The 6,733-nt window shown below is 32.7% G+C and overlaps 1 long non-coding RNA gene across 1 annotated transcript; it reads left to right on the top strand.

Annotated features, from left to right (window-relative positions):
- The first annotated feature begins 838 nt into the window (after positions 1-838).
- On the top strand, positions 839-1,213 carry LOC113391018. The gene is made up of 3 exons (XR_003368308.1): positions 839-865; positions 1,014-1,068; positions 1,157-1,213. It is a non-coding gene; the product is annotated as an uncharacterized LOC113391018 (long non-coding RNA).
- The last annotated feature ends 5,520 nt before the right edge of the window (positions 1,214-6,733 follow it).

Genomic DNA, 6,733 nt, shown 5'->3' on the forward strand with positions numbered 1-6,733 from the left:
GGAGGCAGTAGCAGAGGCAACAGAGGCGGCAGAGGCAGAGGCAACAGAGGCGGCAGCAGAGGCAACAGAGGCCACCATGGTGGTCGTAGTCGAGGCCAGTCTGACCACAACCAAAGTGCCAATGACCTTACAAAAGAAAAATTTAATTTAGCATCGTCCATTATTAAAACACTAATGAATTTTACATAAAATAAACTGTATAGAAATAAACTGTATAGAATTTCTTGTTATTCTCTTTTTCTTATTATTTTCAAAGAATTTTCTAATGAAGAGTAGCTACATAAACTGTGTAGAGTTTCTTATTATTCATTAACAATACATTTCGACTTTATATATACTCCAATTGAAAAATTGGCAGCATTGTTGCGTGCTGCTTGCGTGTGTGTGTGTGATTTAACGAAAGCCCGCGCGACTCAGGCCGTACCACGTTCGCGCAGTGTCGTAGCTGGTCGTGGCTGATCGACGCGTTAGCATGAGTGCGCGCGACACTCGCTCGCTGTTGTAGTTTTTTGTGTGCATGAGTTGTGTGCATGTGATTTTACGACAGGCTTGCGAGGCGTGACATGCGAGCGCGCGCGCCACTCCTTGTCTCAAGTGGTTGGGTGCGCGCGTGTGTTGTGTGTGTGTGTGCGATTCCATGCCGGGCTTGCAGTCGCGAGACTAGCTCATTTGGAATTTGAGAACGCGCTGAGACGTATCAATTGGTATAATATTATAACGTAGTTGATAATTTCCAATAATAGTTTATATTTAATCATATTATTAATTTAGTGTAATTAGTACGTTCAGTGCGTTTATAATCAAGATTATACAGAAGTAGTATTAAGATAGAGTTTTTTCACGCGGACCGGAATAATATATTAAGGTAAGGCAAGGCATAATATTTATAAGATACACAAGGCATTTTGCCTTGAATATTAATACATATAATATAAAGATCACTATCAAGGTGAGGCATATTATTTATTAATAACTTATTATTATTTTAACGAGTTTTTATGTTTTCGTTTTAGGGTGTTATAGCGAAACTTTTTCAAGTTATCAAGTTAATAATATAACAATATTAAGGTGAGGCATATTAATTACAAAATAATTTTTTTACATAATTATACTTATCCTAATTTAGCCTTATTAAATTTTAGTTTTTTATTTTTAGAATATTTCCTTTGTACCATCTTATATTGTTACAAAAATGGATGTTTTGTCAAGCACGATGATTGGCAATTTTTCTGATGATTCAAATAGTGCTTTAGAATATAGTAAAATCGATAACTCATCAATGAGTGTTACCGACAAAATCCCGAAGAAAAATGAGCCATTTTCTTTAGATCTCCAATTTGAGGATTTATTCCATGTTGTAGATGGTACAGTTAAATGAATAAATTCTATAAAGAAGCATTTTTAAAGGGTTTTAGGAAAGCTGCAATATATCCTTGCGATTTGAACTTTCGCTATGCACGAGTAAATAAAAAAAGTGCTCATATTAGAGCTCATTGTCCCAAGAATCGCAATCAAAAGGAGGAAAAGGATGTTGGAAATTGCATGATATTTAATGCTCACATTAAATTTGATCCTCATTAAAAAATGATTAAAGAAATTTTAATCATACCTGAAGGTATACTTAATCATGGTACAGATACTAATCCAATTCTTATGTGTAGGGAACTAAGAGGAAAAGACAGAGATGATTTAAAAAAAAAACTTAAACATCAAAAACCGGCAGCATGTCGTCTTGAGCAGTTCGAAGATATGATAACAGAATTTCCTGAATCATATGAAAATTTTGGTAAAGTATACAATCTACCTTCACAGGTTTGCATGCGTCAGGCAAAGTCTGAAGAAAAGAAGAAAAATAAATTCTATCCCGACGACAATGTGGATCTAGTCCTTATGATGTTACGGGAAATGACAATTTCACCGAAAAAGCAAATTTCCACACACCACAGCTATGCAAGCATTCATGCATTAATCCAAGGTTGCAACTAGCTGTAAGTGGAATTCTGTCTTAAGGAAATTAGGGCATCGTGCCTTAAGGCAAATTGCTGGAACTTCCCGTACCAAAAATTATTTTCTTTTTTAAAAACGATTAAAATTGAAAAATTGAAAAAAATTTACTTCGAAAAAATAAGATTTTTGAGAAACTATAAATTGGACAAAAAATTACTTTTTTTTTGAAAAAAAATTTTTAAAAAAAAAATTTTTTTTTTTTTTTTTTAAAAAATGTTTTCTTTATTTTGACATATTTTGGAAGATCTGAACTTGTTTTTCAGAGCAATCGTACTGCTTTAACTGCATAGAGACGAAATATAAAGCGCGTAAGCGCGGCGTCGCTGTCTAACGGGTAAACATTGATACGGAACTCATAGGAAAATAAACAAAATTTATACTTATTGTTAAAATCTCTATAAAATATCTGAAAATTTGATGTGCATATGTCTAATGATCATTTTTGACCGCCAAATGGCATTTTTTTTTTACTTTTTTCGTTATATCTCCGAAACAGTTCTTTAATCAATTCTTTATCTTGTCAATACAAGTAAAATGTTTTTTGAATTATTGAAATCGGACGCTCCGTTCTCTTAAAAACTGATTTACGGTTTTCGGCACTTTTTGCCCCGTATCTCCGGAACGGCTAGACTTACCTTCGCCAAAAACTAATCAGCACGTCTCCTTATCAATACGAATCGAATGTTTTTTGAATTATTCAAATCGGTTGATCCGTGTTCCCGAAATCGTCGACGAAAATTTGTATCCGCACATACATACACACACGCACACACACACACACACACACATCCATTTTTTCTAAGGTATGCCAAAATATTCAGAAACCTCTGAAACGTAAAGATATATAAAAATTTTCATTTTCGATTTTTTTGCGATTACTATAACTTACCCTACGGGAAGTTAATAATACAAATTTCTTTGATTATAATAATAAGTGATATATATATATATATATTTGAATGATAATAGTTAGTTACGGGATCCATCTCGTACACATACAACTATATACGATTGCATACGACCGCAAACGACTGCAGACAACTGCATACGACCGTCACAAAAACGCATGCAAATCGTCACAAAAACGTACCTGTTATATAATCAATTGTTACCTATATAAGAGGCGGGATTTATATACTGATATGATTATTATATATCAAATTGACCGGTACACTTGCTAGTCGGGATTTTATTTTGTATATTATAAATATATTGTAGAATTAAAGAAATAAAGATTTACTTTTGTAACCAAGTATATAATTAGTTTTAAATTTTTTACAGAAAACAACATTGCATTTATGTTGCAGTCATTTCACAAAGAGACTGTCATATCATGTAAAAGAATTTGCAAATGGTAATCAGGAAATAATATCGTTAGCTGTAGGTCAATTATTTTTCATTTAGGTGAAAGATGTAGAGATTTAAACCATGCTCGAAAAATGTTCACTCATATTGTGTGGATTTTAGGTAGCAAATATCATAATGTACAAATAGATTTAGCAATCAAGGAAATAAATCTATTTTAAAATAATGACTCAGTGTCACACAAGACAATCTTGACTGATACTGATGTTTCAGAAATGAATGATCGTGAACCATGTCGAGATCTTTTACGAAATAGTCTATTTTATAAAGATTTCCTTCATATTAAATGCGAAGCCGAAAAGATTATGCCGAAAGAAGGATTTACTAATCGTTTTTGCTTTCCAGGTTTCCTAAATTATGTAAAGGACAGGTATATTCCAATTATACCTTTATGGTCAGGTCTAATGCTAGATAATGACAGAAAACATTTGTATTCAAATACTGCTGTCGAATTATTTTTCAATACATTAAAAAACAGTATCTGCCATGGTAATAAATATATGAAACCGTCACATTTCATAGATACAATTGAACATTTGATGACGCTTTACAATAATGATTTAATAATAAAAGTTATATTAGAAAAAGAAGAAGAAATGCAAGTCAAAAAAGTTAAGCATGGAAAACAATATTTAAAAAAATGAAAAAACCAACACAGTAAATAAAGTAACCGAAAAATTAAATAAGGGCCATAGCACGACAGTAGTTATTAGAGATGCAAAGGAAACATAGAACAAAAAATCTAATAATCCGGTCAATTTTTACCGATGTAGGAAAAATGCTTTTCCTTAATCAAATGACTCTGCTGACTCTAGTACAGATCTAAAAATAGGTTTGTATCCTAACAATAATTGTTAACGTAGCTATAGATTTTCATTTCTATATAAAACCTTCATGTATAATAGGGATATATTGTATACTATAGGATTTTTTGGTAAATATGCCATTAAATTGAATAATTTTTTTACTTTATATGAAAATGAGTGGTTAGATGACATAATCATCGACTCTTACTTAGCATCACTTGAATATGGTAGCAAAAAATTCAACACTAAGTGTTCATGAATATGATCATATTATAAATTACTAGCAAACCCGACAAACTCCGTTTCGCCACCAGATGGTTTCGTGAGAAAGATGAAGAAATTTTTTGTTTGTTTTATATTTTAAAAGGAAAAATTTGATTTTATTATACAACAGTAACGAATTTATTTTGATTACAAAAATGAAGTGTTTTTTATTTGAACTTCTCTAAGTAAATGAAAGTGAATCCGCAAATTACCCATTTATGGAAGTGATCTTTGGTAAACCACATTTTTTGTTTTTTGGTCTGACGTTAACACAAACAAAGCGGATGGTTTTCCAACTCGTGAACAGGCACCGTATAACTGCCCATGTGAAAAACAATGATTTTCTAAATAATCTATATGAAATTTATCCCGCAAACACTAAGCGTTTGGCCTTGCGACATGTTATTGCGAACGCAAGGCGAACTGGATATTGCAATCGTTTGAAGTCAAACGGAAAACCAGTCAGAATCATTGGTATGTCACCAAATCGCCAGCAATTTTTGATTGAATGGTGAAATTCAGGGCGTGTACATCATTATTCTTTGCGGCAAGAATTGCTCGTTGACTTAACCAAGCATAATTCTGATAATTCTCACTAATGTCATTACTCGAATTTTTAATTACGGTGCGTAAAAATCCAGCAGCTTGCATTAAGGCACGATGTCATGCACAACTAATTTTCTTAGCTATAAACCTTGCGGAGCCCGAGACCTTTCCAACGAATGCAAAATTGTCGAAATCGGTTCGTGCGTTCTGGAGTTATTTCGTCAGGAAGGAAAACCCGACTTATTTATATATATATAGAAGATAATCTATTTGAAATTATTTGAAACAGTTATTGATTATTTTTATTACTCGAATTTTTAATTACGGTGCGTGAAGTTCCAGCAATTTGCATTAGGGCACGATGCCATGCACCACTAATTTTCTTAGCTACAAATCTTGCGGAGCCCGAGACCTTTCCAACGAATGCAAAATTGTCGAAATCGGTTCGTGCGTTCTGGAGTTATTTCGTCAGGAAGGAAAACCCGACTTATTTTTATATATATAGAAAATAATCTATTTGAAATTATTTAAAACAGTTATTGATTTTTATTACTCGAATTTTTAATTACGGTGCGTGAAGTTCCAGCAGCTTGCATTAAGGCACGATGCCATGCACAACTAATTTTCTTAGCTATACCCCTTGCGGAGCCCGAGACCTTTCCAACGAATGCAAAATTGTCGAAATCGGTTCGTGCGTTCTGGAGTTATTTCGTCAGGAAGGAAAACCCGACTTATTTTTATATATATAGAAGACTAGCTGTAAGTGGAATTCTGTCTTAAGGCAATTAAGGCATCGTGCCTTAAGGCAAATTGCTGGAACTTCCCGTACCAAAAATTATTATTTTTTTAAAAACGATTAACATTTTTGAAAAAAATTTACTTCAAAAAAATAAGATTTTTGACAAACAATTAGACAAAAAATTACTTTTTTAAAAAAAAAAAAAATTTTAATATTTTTTTAAATTTTTTTTTTTTGAAAAAAAATGTTTTCTTTATTTTGACATATTTTGAAAGATCTAAACTTTTTTTCAAAGCAATCGTACTGCATAAAGACGAAATATCAAACCGCGTAAGCGCCGCGTCGACGTCTAACGCGTAAACATTGGTACGGAACCCATAGGAATGTAAACCAAAATTATACTTATTGTTAAAATCTCTATAAAATATCTGATAATTTGATGTGCATATGTCTAATGATCATTTTTGACCGCCAAATGGCATTTTTTTTTACTTTTTTCATTAGATCTCCGAAACCGCTAGACCTGCCTTTATGAAAATTTGATCGGTTCTTCACCTTGTCAATACAAGTAAAATGTTTTTTGAATTATTAAAATCGGACGCTCCGTTCTCTTAAAAACTGAGTTACCGTTTTCGCCACTTTTTGCCCCGTATCTTCGGAACGGCTAGACCTGCCTCCGCCAAAAACTAATCAGCACGTCTCCTTATCAATACGAATCGAATGTTTTTCGAATTATTCAAATCGGTTGATCGATGTTCCCGAAATCGTCGACGAAAATTTGTATCCGCACATACATACACACATACATACACACACACACACACACACACACACACATACATCCATTTTTTCTAAGGTATGCCAAAATATTCAGAAACCTTTGAAACAAATTTGAAATTTCTCCCCAACAGATCGATAGTTATAGTTGGGGACAATCAAAAATGCATACTGTTTATTAAATAACACTAAATGAAATTATATAGTAGTAAGTAGAATATAATTCATG

The sequence above is a fragment of the Ctenocephalides felis genome, unplaced genomic scaffold (assembly GCF_003426905.1).
Source record: "Ctenocephalides felis isolate EL2017-DRISC unplaced genomic scaffold, ASM342690v1 CF-g0.4_SCAFFOLD_03730, whole genome shotgun sequence".
Classification (NCBI taxonomy): domain Eukaryota; kingdom Metazoa; phylum Arthropoda; class Insecta; order Siphonaptera; family Pulicidae; genus Ctenocephalides; species Ctenocephalides felis.